This window comes from Triturus cristatus, chromosome 1_1, assembly GCF_964204655.1.
Source record: "Triturus cristatus chromosome 1_1, aTriCri1.1, whole genome shotgun sequence".
Lineage (NCBI taxonomy): Eukaryota > Metazoa > Chordata > Amphibia > Caudata > Salamandridae > Triturus > Triturus cristatus.
Window position 1 is genome coordinate 937604129 of NC_140579.1, and position 14684 is coordinate 937618812.

Below are 14684 nucleotides of genomic sequence, written 5' to 3' on the forward strand. Positions count from 1 at the left end.
CTATGTCTGGGCACTGCTGGGAGGACTCTGCACCCACCCCTCCTGTGTCTGGGCACTGCTGGGAGGACTCTGCACCCACCCCTCCTGTGTCTGGGCACTGCTGGGAGTGATAGGCGTCCACCCCTCCTGTGTCTGGGCACTGCTGGGAGGACTCTGCACCCACCACTCCTGTGTCTGGGCACTGCTGGCAGGACTCTGCATCCAACCCTCCTATGTCTGGGCACTGCTGGGAGGACTCTGCACCCACCCCTCCTGTGTCTGGGCACTGCTGGGAGGACTCTGCACCCACCCCTCCTGTGTCTGGGCACTGCTGGGAGTGATAGGCACCCACCCCTCCTTTGTCTGGGCACTGCTGGGAGGACTCTGCAGCCACCCCTCCTGTGTCTGGGCACTGCTGGGAGGACTCTGCACCCACCCCTCCTATGTCTGGGCACTGCTGGGAGGACTCTGCACCCACCCCTCCTGTGTCTGGGCACTGCTGGGTGGACTCTGCACCCACCCCTCCTGTGTCTGGGCACTGCTGGGAGTGATAGGCACCCACCCCTCCTATGTCTGGGCACTGCTGGGAGGACTCTGCACCCACCCCTCCTATGTCTGGGCACTGCTGGGAGGACTCTGCACCCACCCCTCCTGTGTCTGGGCACTGCTGGGAGGACACTGCAGCCACCCCTCCTGTGTCTGGGCACTGCTGGGAGGACTCTGCACCCACCCCTCCTATGTCTGGGCACTGCTGGGAGGACTCTGCACCCACCCCTCCTGTGTCTGGGCACTGCTGGGAGGACTCTGCACCCACCCCTCCTGTGTCTGGGCACTGCTGGGAGGACTCTGCACCCACCCCTCCTATGTCTGGGCACTGCTGGGAGAACTCTGCACCTACCCCTCCTGTGTCTGGGCACTGCTGGGAGGACTCCGCACCCACCCCTCCTGTGTCTGGGCACTGCTGGGAGGACTCTGCAGCCACCCCTCCTGTGTCTGGGCACTGCTGGGAGGACTTTGCACCCACCCCTCCTGTGTCTGGGCACTGCTGGGAGTGATAGGCGTCCACCCCTCCTGTGTCTGGGCACTGCTGGGAGGACTCTGCACCCACCACTCCTGTGTCTGGGCACTGCTGGCAGGACTCTGCACCCCACCCTCCTATGTCTGGGCACTGCTGGGAGGACTCTGCACCCACCCCTCCTGTGTCTGGACACTGCTGGGAGGACTCTGCACCCACCCCTCCTGTGTCTGGGCACTGCTGGGAGTGATAGGCACCCACCCCTCCTTTGTCTGGGCACTGCTGGGAGGACTCTGCAGCCACCCCTCCTGTGTCTGGGCACTGCTGGCAGGACTCTGCACCCCACCCTCCTATGTCTGGGCACTGCTGGGAGGACTCTGCACCCACCCCTCCTATGTCTGGGCACTGCTGGGAGGACTCTGCACCAACCCCTACAGTGTCTGGGCACTGCTGGGAGGACTCTGCACCCACTCCTCCTGTGTCTGGGCACTGCTGGGAGTGATAGGCACACACCCCTCCTATGTCTGGGCACTGCTGGGAGGACTCTGCACCCACCCCTCCTATGTCTGGGCACTGCTGGGAGAACTCTGCACCCACCCCTCCTGTGTCTGGGCACTGCTGGGAGGACTCTGCACCCACCCCTCCTGTGTCTGGGCACTGCTGGGAGTGATAGGCACCAACCCCTCCTATGTCTGGGCACTGCTGGGAGGACTCTGCAGCCACCGCTCCTGTGTCTGGGCACTGCTGGGAGGACTCTGCACCCACCCCTCCTGTGTCTGGGGACTGCTGAGAGTGATAGGCACCCACCCCTCCTTTGTCTGGGCACTGCTGGGAGGACTCTGCAGCCACCCCTCCTGTGTCTGGGCACTGCTGGGAGGACTCTGCACCCACCCCTTCTATGTCTGGGCACTGCTGGGAGGACTCTGCACCCACCCCTCCTGTGTCTGGGCACTACTGGGAGGACTCTGCAGCCACCCCTCCTGTGTCTGGGCACTGCTGGGAGGACTTTGCACCCACCCGTAAAATGTCTGGGCACTGCTCGGAGGACTCTGCACCCACCCCTCCTGTGTCTGGGCACTGCTGGGAGTGATAGGCACCCACCCCTCCTGTGTCTGGGCACTGCTGGGAGGACTCTGCAGCCACCCCTCCTGTGTCTGGGCACTGCTGGGAGGACTCTGCACCCACCCCTCCTATGACTGGGCACTGCTCGGAGGACTCTGCACCCACCCCTCCTATGTCTGGGCACTGCTGGGAGTGATAGGCACCCACCCCTCGTATGTCTGGGCACTGCTGGGAGGACTCTGCACCCAACCCATCCTATGTCCGGGCACTGCTGGGAGGACTCTGTACCCACCCCTCCTGTGGCTGGGCACTGCTGGGAGGACTCTGCACCCACCCCTCCTGTGTCTGTGCACTGCTGGGAGTGATAGGCACCCACCCCTCTTATGTCTGGGCATTGCTGGGAGGACTCTGCAGCCACCCCTTACTGTGTCTGGGCACTGCTGGGAGGACTCTGCACCCACCCCTCCTATGTCTGGGCACTGCTCGGAGGACTCTGCACCCACCCCTCCTGTGTCTGGGCACTGCTGGGAGTGATAGGCACCCACCCCTCCTATGTCTGGGTACTGCCGGGAGGAGTCTGCACCCACCCCTCCTAAGTCTGGGCACTGCTGGGAGGACTCTGCACCCACCCCTCCTGTGTCTGGGCACTGCTGGGAGGTCTCTGCACCCACCCCTCCTGTGTCTGGGCACTGCTGGGAGTGATAGGCACCCACCCCTCCTATGTCTGGGCACTGCTGGGAGGACTCTGCACCCACCCCTTCTATGTCTGGGCACTGCTGGGAGGACTCTGCACCCACCCCTCCTGTGTCTGGGCACTGCTGGGAGGACTCTGCACCCACCCCTCCGGTGTCTGGGCACTGCTGGGAGGACTCTGCACCACCCCTCAGGTGTCTGGGCACTGCTGGGAGGACTCTGCACCCACCCCATCCTATGTCTGGGCACTGCTGGAAGGACTCTGCACCCACCCCTCCTGTGTTTGGGCACTGCTGGGAGGACTCTGCACCCACCCCTCCTTTGACTGTGCACTGCTGGGAGTGATAGGCACCCACCCCTCTTATGTCTGGGCACTGCTGGGAGGACTCTGCAGCCAACCCTCCTGTGTCTGGGCACTGCTGGGAGGACTCTGCACCCACCCCTCCGATGTCTGGGCACTGCTCGGTGGACTCTGCACCCACCCCTCCTGTGTCTGGGCACTGCTGGGAGTGATAGGCACCCACCCCTCCTATGTCTGGGCACTGCTGGGAGGAGTCTGCACCAACCCCTCCAGTGTCTGGGCACTGCTGGGAGGACTCTGCACCCACTCCTCCTGTGTCTGGGCACTGCTGGGAGTGATAAGCACACATCCCTCCTATGTCTGGGCACTGCTGGGAGGACTCTGCACCCACCCCTCCTGTGTCTGGGCACTGCTGGGAGTGATAGGCACCAACCCCTCCTATGTCTGGGCACTGCTGGGAGGACTCTGCAGCCACCCCTCCTGTGTCTGGGCACTGCTGGGAGGACTCTGCACCCACCCCTCCTATGTCTGGGCACTGCTGGGAGGACTCTGCAGCCACCCCTCCTGTGTCTGGGCACTGCTGGGAGGACTCTGCACCAACCCCTCCTATGTCTGGGCACTGCTGGGAGGACTCTGCACCCACCCCTCCTGTGCCTGGGCACTGCTGGGAGGACTCTGCATCCACCCCTCCTGTGTCTGGGCACTGCTGGGAGTGATAGGCACCCACCCCTCCTATGTCTGGGCACTGTTGGGAGGACTATGCACCCATCCCTCCTGTGTCTGGGCACTGCTGGGAGGACTCTGCAGCCACCCCTCCTGTGTCTGGGTACTGCTGGGAGGACTCTGCACCCACCCCTCTTATGTCTGGGCACTGCTGGGAGGACTCTGCACCCACCCCTCCTGTGTCTGGGCACTGCTGGGAGGACTCTGCACCCACCCCTCCTATGTCTGGGCACTGCTGGGAGGACTCTGCACCCACCCCTTCTGTGTCTGGGCACCGCTGGGAGGACTCTGTACCCACCCCTCCTGTGTCTGGGCACTGCTGGGAGGACTCTGCCCCACCCCTCCTGTGTCTGGGCACTGCTGGGAGGACTCTGCACCCACCCCATCCTATGTCTGGGCACTGCTGGAAGGACTCTGCACCCACCCCTCCTGTGTCTGGGCACTGCTGGGAGGACTCTGCACCCACCCCTCCTGTATCTGTGCACTGCTGGGAGTGATAGGCACCCACCCCTCTTATGTCTGGGCACTGCTGGGAGGACTCTGCAGCCACCCCTCCTGTGTCTGGGCACTGATGGGAGGACTCTGCACCCATCCCTCCGATGTCTGGGCACTGCTCGGTGGACTCTGCACCCACCCCTCCTGTGTCTGGGCACTGCTGGGAGTGATAGGCACCCACCCCTCCTATGTCTGGGCACTGCTGGGAGGACTCTGCACCCACCCCATCTATGTCTGGGCACTGCTGGGAGGACTCTGCACCCACCCCTCCTGTGTCTGGGCACTGCTGGGAGGACTCTGCACCCACCCCTCCTGTGTCTGGGCACTGCTGGGAGTGATAGGCACCCACCCCTCCTATGTCTGGGCACTGCTGGGAGGACTCTGCACCCACCCCTCCTATGTCTGGGCACTGCTGGGAGGACTCTGCACCCACCCCTCCTGTGTCTGGGCACTGCTGGGAGGACTCTGCACCCACCCCTCCTGTGTCTGGGCACTGCTGGGAGTGATAGGCACCCACCCCTCCTGTGTCTGGGCACTGCTGGGAGTGATAGGCACACACCCCTCCTATGTCTGGGCACTGCTGGGAGGACTCTGCACCCACCCCTCCTGTGTCTGTGCACTGCTGGGAGGACTCTACACCCACCCCCCCTGTGTCTTTGGGACTGCTGGGAGTGATAGGCACCCACCCCTCCTATGTCTGGGCACTGCTGGGAGGACTCTGCACCCACCCCTCCTGTGTCTGGGCACTGCTGGGAGGACTCTGCACCCACCCCTCCTGTGTCTGGGCACTGCTGGGAGGACTCTGCAGCCACCCCTCCTGTGTCCGGGCACTGCTGGGAGTGATAGGCACCCACCCCTCCTATGTCTGGGCACTGCTGGGAGGACTCTGCTCCCACCCCTGCTGTGTCTGGGCACTGCTGGGAGGACTCTGCACCCACCCCTCCTGTGTCTGGGCACTGCTGGGAGTAATAGGCACCCACCCCTCCTATGTCTGGGCACTGCTGGGAGGAGTCTGCACCAACCCCTCCTGTGTCTGGGCACTGCTGGGAGGACTCTGCACCCACCCCTCCTGTGTATGGGCACTGCTGAGAGTGATAGGCACCCACCCCTCCTATGTCTGGGCACTGCTGGGAGGACTCTGCACCCACCCCTTCTATGTCTGGGCACTGCTGGGAGGACTCTGCACCCACCCCTCCTGTGTCTGGGCACTACTAGGAGGACTCTGCAGCCACCCCTCCTGTGTCTGGGCACTGCTGGGAGGACTCTGCACCCACCCGTAAAATGTCTGAGCACTGCTCGGAGGACTCTGCACCCACCCCTCCTGTGTCTGGGCACTGCTGGGAGTGATGGGCACCCACCCCTCCTGTGTCTGGGCACTGCTGGGAGGACTCTGCAGCCACCCCTCCTGTGTCTGGGCACTGCTGGGAGGACTCTGCACCCACCCCTCCTATGACTGGGCACTGCTCGGAGGACTCTGCACCCACCCCTCCTGTGTCTGGGCACTGCTGGGAGTGATAGGCACCCACCCCTCGTATGTCTGGGCACTGCTGGGAGGACTCTGCACCCACCCCATCCTATGTCTGGGCACTGCTGGGAGGACTCTGCACCCACCCCTCATGTGTCTGGGCACTGCTGGGAGGACTCTGTCTGCACCCACCCCTCCTGTGTCTGTGCACTGCTGGGAGTGATAGGCACCCACCCCTCTTATGTCTGGGCATTGCTGGGAGGAATCTGCAGCCACCCCTCCTGTGTCTGGGCACTGCTGGGAGGACTCTGCACCCACCCCTCCTATGTCTGGGCACTGCTCGGAGGACTCTGCACCCACCCCTCCTGTGTCTGGGCACTGCTGGGAGTGATAGGCACCCACCCCTCCTATGTCTGGGTACTGCTGGGAGGAGTCTGCACCCACCCCTCCTAAGTCTGGGCACTGCTGGGAGGACTCTGCACCCACCCCTCCTGTGTCTGGGCACTGCTGGGAGGACTCTGCACCCACCCCTCCTGTGTCTGGGCACTGCTGGGAGTGATAGGCACCCACCCCTCCTATGTCTGGGCACTGCTGGGAGGGCTCTGCACCCACCCCTCCTATGTCTGGGCACTGCTGGGAGGACTCTGCACCCACCCCTCCTGTGTCTGGGCACTGCTGGGAGGACTATGCACCCTCTCCTCCTGTGTCTGGGCACTGCTGGGAGGACTCTGCACCACCCCTCAGGTGTCTGGGCACTGCTGGGAGGACTCTGCACCCACCCCATCCTATGTCTGGGCACTGCTGGAAGGACTCTGCACCCACCCCTCCTGTGTCTGGGCACTGCTGGGTGGACTCTGCACCCACCCCTCCTGTGTCTGGGCACTGCTGGGAGGACTCTGCACCCACCCCTCCGATGTCTGGGCACTGCTCGGTGGACTCTGCACCCACCCCTCCTGTGTCTGGGCACTGCTGGGAGTGATAGGCACCCACCCCTCCTATGTCTGGGCACTGCTGGGAGGACTCTGCACCCACCCCTCCTATGTCTGGGCACTGCTGGGAGGACTCTGCACCCACCCGTCCTGTGTCTGGGCACTGCTGGGAGGACTCTGCACCCACCCCTCCTGTGTCTGGGCACTGCTGGGAGTGATAGGCACCCACCCCTCCTATGTCTGGTCACTGCTGGGAGGACTCTGCACCCACCCCTCCTATGTCTGGGCACTGCTGGGAGGACTCTGCAGCCACCCCTCCTGTGTCTGGGCACTGCTGGGAGGACTCTGCACCCACCCCTCCTGTGTCTGGGCACTGCTGGGAGTGATAGGCGTCCACCCCTCCTGTGTCTGGGCACTGCTGGGAGGACTCTGCACCCACCACTCCTGTGTCTGGGCACTGCTGGCAGGACTCTGCACCCCACCCTCCTATGTCTGGGCACTGCTGGGAGGACTCTGCACCCACCCCTCCTGTGTCTGGACACTGCTGGGAGGACTCTGCACCCACCCCTCCTGTGTCTGGGCACTGCTGGGAGTGATAGGCACCCACCCCTCCTTTGTCTGGGCACTGCTGGGAGGACTCTGCAGCCACCCCTCCTGTGTCTGGGCACTGCTGGGAGGACTCTGCACCCACCCCTCCTGTGTCTGGGCACTGCTGGGAGTGATAGGCACCCACCCCTCCTATGTCTGGGCACTGCTGGGAGGACTCTGCACCCACCCCTCCTATGTCTGGGCACTGCTGGGAGGACTCTGCACCCACCCCTCCTGTGTCTGGGCACTGCTGGGAGGACACTGCAGCCACCCCTCCTGTGTCTGGGCACTGCTGGGAGGACTCTGCACCCACCCCTCCTATGTCTGGGCACTGCTGGGAGGACTCTGCACCCACCCCTCCTGTGTCTGGGCACTGCTGGGAGGACTCTGCACCCACCCCTCCTGTGTCTGGGCACTGCTGGGAGTGATAGGCACCAACCCCTCCTATGTCTGGGCACTGCTGGGAGGACTCTGCAGCCACCCCTCCTGTGTCTGGGCACTGCTGGGAGGACTCTGCACCCACCCCTCCTATGTCTGGGCACTGCTGGGAGGACTCTGCAGCCACCCCTCCTGTGTCTGGGCACTGCTGGGAGGACTCTGCACCCACCCCTCCTATGTCTGGGCACTGCTGGGAGGACTCTGCACCCACCCCTCCTGTGCCTGGGCACTGCTGGGAGGACTCTGCATCCACCCCTCCTGTGTCTGGGCACTGCTGGGAGTGATAGGCACCCACCCCTCCTATGTCTGGGCACTGTTGGGAGGACTATGCACCCACCCCTCCTGTGTCTGGGCACTGCTGGGAGGACTCTGCAGCCACCCCTCCTGTGTCTCGGTACTGCTGGGAGGACTCTGCACCCACCCCTCTTATGTCTGGGCACTGCTGGGAGGACTCTGCACCCACCCCTCCTGTGTCTGGGCACTGCTGGGAGGACTCTGCACCCACCCCTCCTATGTCTGGGCACTGCTGGGAGGACTCTGCACCCACCCCTCCTGTGTCTGGGCACTGCTGGGAGGACTCTGTACCCACCCCTCCTGTGTCTGGGCACTGCTGGGAGGACTCTGCCCCACCCCTCCTGTGTCTGGGCACTGCTGGGAGGACTCTGCACCCACCCCATCCTATGTCTGGGCACTGCTGGAAGGACTCTGCACCCACCCCTCCTCTGTCTGGGCACTGCTGGGAGGACTCTGCACCCACCCCTCCTGTGTCTGTGCACTGCTGGGAGTGATAGGCACCCACCCCTCTTATGTCTGGGCACTGCTGGGAGGACTCTGCAGCCACCCCTCCTGTGTCTGGGCACTGATGGGAGGATTCTGCACCCATCCCTCCGATGTCTGGGCACTGCTCGGTGGACTCTGCACCCACCCCTCCTTTGTCTGGGCACTGCTGGGAGTGATAGGCACCCACCCCTCCTATGTCTGGGCACTGCTGGGAGGACTCTGCACCCACCCCATCTATGTCTGGGCACTGCTGGGAGGACTCTGCACCCACCCCTCCTGTGTCTGGGACTGCTGGGAGGACTCTGCACCCACCCCTCCTGTGTCTGGGCACTGCTGGGAGTGATAGGCACACACCCCTCCTATGTCTGGGCACTGCTGGGAGGACTCTGCACCCACCCCTCCTATGTCTGGGCACTGCTGGGAGGACTCTGCACCACCCCTCCTGTGTCTGGGCACTGCTGGGAGGACTCTGCACCCACCCCTCCTGTGTCTGGGCACTGCTGGGAGTGATAGGCACCCACCCCTCCTGTGTCTGGTCACTGCTGAGAGTGATAGGCACACACCCCTCCTATGTCTGGGCACTGCTGGGAGGACTCTGCACCCACCCCTCCTATGTCTGTGCACTGCTGGGAGGACTCTACACCCACCCCTCCTGTGTCTGGGGACTGCTGGGAGTGATAGGCACCCACCCCTCCTATGTCTGGGCACTGCTGGGAGGACTCTGCACCCACCCCTCCTGTGTCTGGGCACTGCTGGGAGGACTCTGCACCCACCCCTCCTGTGTCTGGGCACTGCTGGGAGGACTCTGCAGCCACCCCTCCTGTGTCCGGGCACTGCTGGGAGTGATAGGCACCCACCCCTCCTATGTCTGGGCACTGCTGGGAGGACTCTGCACCCACCCCTCCTGTGTCTGGGCACTGCTGGGAGTAATAGGCACCCACCCCTCCTATGTCTGGGCACTGCTGGGAGGAGTCTGCACCAACCCCTCCTGTGTCTGGGCACTGCTGGGAGGACTCTGCACCCACCCCTCCTGTGTCTGGGCACTGCTGAGAGTGATAGGCACCCACCCCTCCTATGTCTGGGCACTGCTGGGAGGACTCTGCACCCACCCCTCCTGTGTCTGGGCACTACTAGGAGGACTCTGCAGCCACCCCTCCTGTGTCTGGGCACTGCTGGGAGGACTCTGCACCCACCCGTAAAATGTCTGGGCACTGCTCGGAGGACTCTGCACCCACCCCTCCTGTGTCTGGGCACTGCTGGGAGTGATGGGCACCCACCCCTCCTGTGTCTGGGCACTGCTGGGAGGACTCTGCAGCCACCCATCCTGTGTCTGGGCACTGCTGGGAGGACTCTGCACCCACCCCTCCTATGACTGGGCACTGCTCGGAGGACTCTGCACCCACCCCTCCTGTGTCTGGGCACTGCTGGGAGTGATAGGCACCCACCCCTCGTATGTCTGGGCACTGCTGGGAGGACTCTGCACCCACCCCTTCTATGTCTGGGCACTGCTGGGAGGACTCTGCACCCACCCCTCCTGTGTCTGGGCACTACTAGGAGGACTCTGCAGCCACCCCTCCTGTGTCTGGGCACTGCTGGGAGGACTCTGCACCCACCCGTAAAATGTCTGGGCACTGCTCGGAGGACTCTGCACCCACCCCTCCTGTGTCTGGGCACTGCTGGGAGTGATGGGCACCCACCCCTCCTGTGTCTGGGCACTGCTGGGAGGACTCTGCAGCCACCCCTCCTGTGTCTGGGCACTGCTGGGAGGACTCTGCACCCACCCCTCCTATGACTGGGCACTGCTCGGAGGACTCTGCACCCACCCCTCCTGTGTCTGGGCACTGCTGAGAGTGATAGGCACCCACCCCTCCTATGTCTGGGCACTGCTGGGAGGACTCTGCACCCACCCCTTCTATGTCTGGGCACTGCTGGGAGGACTCTGCACCCACCCCTCCTGTGTCTGGGCACTACTAGGAGGACTCTGCAGCCACCCCTCCTGTGTCTGGGCACTGCTGGGAGGACTCTGCACCCACCCGTAAAATGTCTGGGCACTGCTCGGAGGACTCTGCACCCACCCCTCCTGTGTCTGGGCACTGCTGGGAGTGATGGGCACCCACCCCTCCTGTGTCTGGGCACTGCTGGGAGGACTCTGCAGCCACCCCTCCTGTGTCTGGGCACTGCTGGGAGGACTCTGCACCCACCCCTCCTATGACTGGGCACTGCTCGGAGGACTCTGCACCCACCCCTCCTGTGTCTGGGCACTGCTGGGAGTGATAGGCACCCACCCCTCGTATGTCTGGGCACTGCTGGGAGGACTCTGCACCCACCCCATCCTATGTCTGGGCACTGCTGGGAGGACTCTGCACCCACCCCTCCTGTGTCTGGGCACTGCTGGGAGGACTCTGCACCCACCCCTCCTGTGTCTGTGCACTGCTGGGAGTGATAGGCACCCACCCCTCTTATGTCTGGGCATTGCTGGGAGGAATCTGCAGCCACCCCTCCTGTGTCTGGGCACTGCTGGGAGGACTCTGCACCCACCCCTCCTATGTCTGGGCACTGCTCGGAGGACTCTGCACCCACCCCTCCTGTGTCTGGGCACTGCTGGGAGTGATAGGCACCCACCCCTCCTATGTCTGGGTACTGCTGGGAGGAGTCTGCACCCACCCCTCCTAAGTCTGGGCACTGCTGGGAGGACTCTGCACCCACCCCTCCTGTGTCTGGGCACTGCTGGGAGTGATAGGCACCCACCCCTCCTATGTCTGGGCACTGCTGGGAGGGCTCTGCACCCACCCCTCCTATGTCTGGGCACTGCTGGGAGGACTCTGCACCCACCCCTCCTGTGTCTGGGCACTGCTGGGAGGACTCTGCACCCACTCCTCCTGTGTCTGGGCACTGCTGGGAGGACTCTGCACCACCCCTCAGGTGTCTGGGCACTGCTGGGAGGACTCTGCACCCACCCCATCCTATGTCTGGGCACTGCTGGAAGGACTCTGCACCCACCCCTCCTGTGTCTGGGCACTGCTGGGTGGACTCTGCACCCACCCCTCCTGTGTCTGGGCACTGCTGGGAGGACTCTGCACCCACCCCTCCGATGTCTGGGCACTGCTCGGTGGACTCTGCACCCACCCCTCCTGTGTCTGGGCACTGCTGGGAGTGATAGGCACCCACCCCTCCTGTGTCTGGGCACTGCTGGGAGGACTCTGCACCCACCCCTCCTGTGTCTGGGCACTGCTGGGTGGACTCTGCACCCACCCCTCCTGTGTCTGGGCACTGCTGGGAGGACTCTGCACCCACCCCTCCGATGTCTGGGCACTGCTCGGTGGACTCTGCACCCACCCCTCCTGTGTCTGGGCACTGCTGGGAGTGATAGGCACCCACCCCTCCTATGTCTGGGCACTGCTGGGAGGACTCTGCACCCACCCCTCCTATGTCTGGGCACTGCTGGGAGGACTCTGCACCCACCCCTCCTGTGTCTGGGCACTGCTGGGAGGACTCTGCACCCACCCCTCCTGTGTCTGGGCACTGCTGGGAGTGATAGGCACCCACCCCTCCTATGTCTGGGCACTGCTGGGAGGACTCTGCACCCACCCCTCCTATGTCTGGGCACTGCTGGGAGGACTCTGCACCCACCCCTCCTGTGTCTGGGCACTGCTGGGAGGACTCTGCACCCAGCCCTCCTATGTCTGGGCACTGCTGGGAGTGATAGGTACCCACCCCTCCTATGTCTGGGCACTGCTCGGAGGAGTCTGCACCAACCCCTCCAGTGTCTGGGCACTGCTGGGAGGACTCTGCACCCACTCCTCCTGTGTCTGGGCACTGCTGGGAGTGATAGGCACACACCCCTCCTATGTCTGGGCACTGCTGGGAGGACTCTGCACCCACCCCTCCTATGTCTGGGCACTGCTGGGAGAACTCTGCACCCACCCCTCCTGTGTCTGGGCACTGCTGGGAGGACTCTGCACCCACCCCTCCTGTGTCTGGGCACTGCTGGGAGTGATAGGCACCAACCCCTCCTATGTCTGGGCACTGCTGGAAGGACTCTGCAGCCACCGCTCCTGTGTCTGGGCACCGCTGGGAGGACTCTGCACCCACCCCTCCTGTGTCTGGGCACTGCTGAGAGTGATAGGCACCCACCCCTCCTTTGTCTGGGCACTGCTGGGAGGACTCTGCAGCCACCCCTCCTGTGTCTGGGCACTGCTGGGAGGACTCTGCACCCACCCCTCCGATGTCTGGGCACTGCTCGGTGGACTCTGCACCCACCCCTCCTGTGTCTGGGCACTGCTGGGAGTGATAGGCACCCACCCCTCTTATGTCTGGGCATTGCTGGGAGGACTCTGCAGCCACCCCTACTGTGTCTGGGCACTGCTGGGAGGACTCTGCACCCACCCCTCCTATGTCTGGGCACTGCTCGGAGGACTCTGCACCCACCCCTCCTGTGTCTGGGCACTGCTGGGAGTGATAGGCACCCACCCCTCCTATGTCTGGGTACTGCCGGGAGGAGTCTGCACCTACCCCTCCTAAGTCTGGGCACTGCTGGGAGGACTCTGCACCCACCCCTCCTGTGTCTGGGCACTGCTGGGAGGACTCTGCACCCACCCCTCCTGTGTCTGGGCACTGCTGGGAGTGATAGGCACCCACCCCTCATATGTCTGGGCACTGCTGGGAGGACTCTGCACCCACCCCTTCTATGTCTGGGCACTGCTGGGAGGACTCTGCACCCACCCCTCCTGTGTCTGGGCACTGCTGGGAGGACTCTGCACCCACCCCTCCGGTGTCTGGGCACTGCTGGGAGGACTCTGCACCACCCCTCAGGTGTCTGGGCACTGCTGGGAGGACTCTGCACCCACCCCATCCTATGTCTGGGCACTGCTGGAAGGACTCTGCACCCACCTCTCCTGTGTTTGGGCACTGCTGGGAGGACTCTGCACCCACCCCTCCTGTGTCTGTGCACTGCTGGGAGTGATAGGCACCCACCCCTCTTATGTCTGGGCACTGCTGGGAGGACTCTGCAGCCACCCCTCCTGTGTCTGGGCACTGCTGGGAGGACTCTGCACCCACCCCTCCGATGTCTGGGCACTGCTCGGTGGACTCTGCACCCACCCCTCCTGTGTCTGGGCACTGCTGGGAGTGATAGGCACCCACCCCTCCTATGTCTGGGCACTGCTGGGAGGAGTCTGCACCAACCCCTCCAGTGTCTGGGCACTGCTGGGAGGACTCTGCACCCACTCCTCCTGTGTCTGGGCACTGCTGGGAGTGATAAGCACACATCCCTCCTATGTCTGGGCACTGCTGGGAGGACTCTGCACCCACCCCTCCTGTGTCTGGGCACTGCTGGGAGGACTCTGCTCCCACCCCTCCTGTGTCTGGGGACTGCTGGGAGTGATAGGCACCCACCCCTCCTATGTCTGGGCACTGCTGGGAGGACTCTGCACCCACCCCTCCTGTGTCTGGGCACTTCTGGGAGGACTCTGCACCCACCCCTCCTGTGTCTGGGCACTGCTGGGAGGACTCTGCAGCCACCCCTCCTGTGTCTGGGCACTGCTGGGAGTGATAGGCACCCACCCCTCCTATGTCTGGGCACTGCTGGGAGGACTCTGCACCCACCCCTGCTGTGTCTGGGCACTGCTGGGATGACTCTGCACCCACCCCTCCTGTGTCTGGGCATTGCTGGGAGTGATTGGCACCCACCCCCCCTATGTCTGGGCACTGCTGGGAGGAGTCTGCACCAACCCCTCCTGTGTATGGGCACTGCTGGAAGGACTCTGCACCCACCCCTCCTGTGTCTGGGCACTGCTGGGAGTGATAGGCACCCACCCCTCCTATGTCTGGGCACTGCTGGGAGGACTCTGCACCCACCCCTCCTGTGTCTGGGCACTGCTGGGAGGACTCTGCAGCCACCCCTCCTGTGTCTGGGCACTGCTGGAAGGACTCTGCAGCCACCCCTCCTATGTCTGGGCACTGCTCGGAGGACTCTGCACCCACCCCTCCTGTGTCTGGGCACTGCTTGGAGTGATAGGCACCCACCCCTCCTGTGTCTGGGCACTGCTGGGAGGACTCTGCAGCCACCCCTCCTGTGTCTGGGCAATGCTGGGAGGACTCTGCACCCACCCCTCCTATGTCTAGGCACAGCTCAGAGGACTCTGCGCCCACCCCTCCTGTGTCTGGGCACTGCTGGGAGTGATAGGCACCCACCCCTCCTATGTCTGGGCACTGATG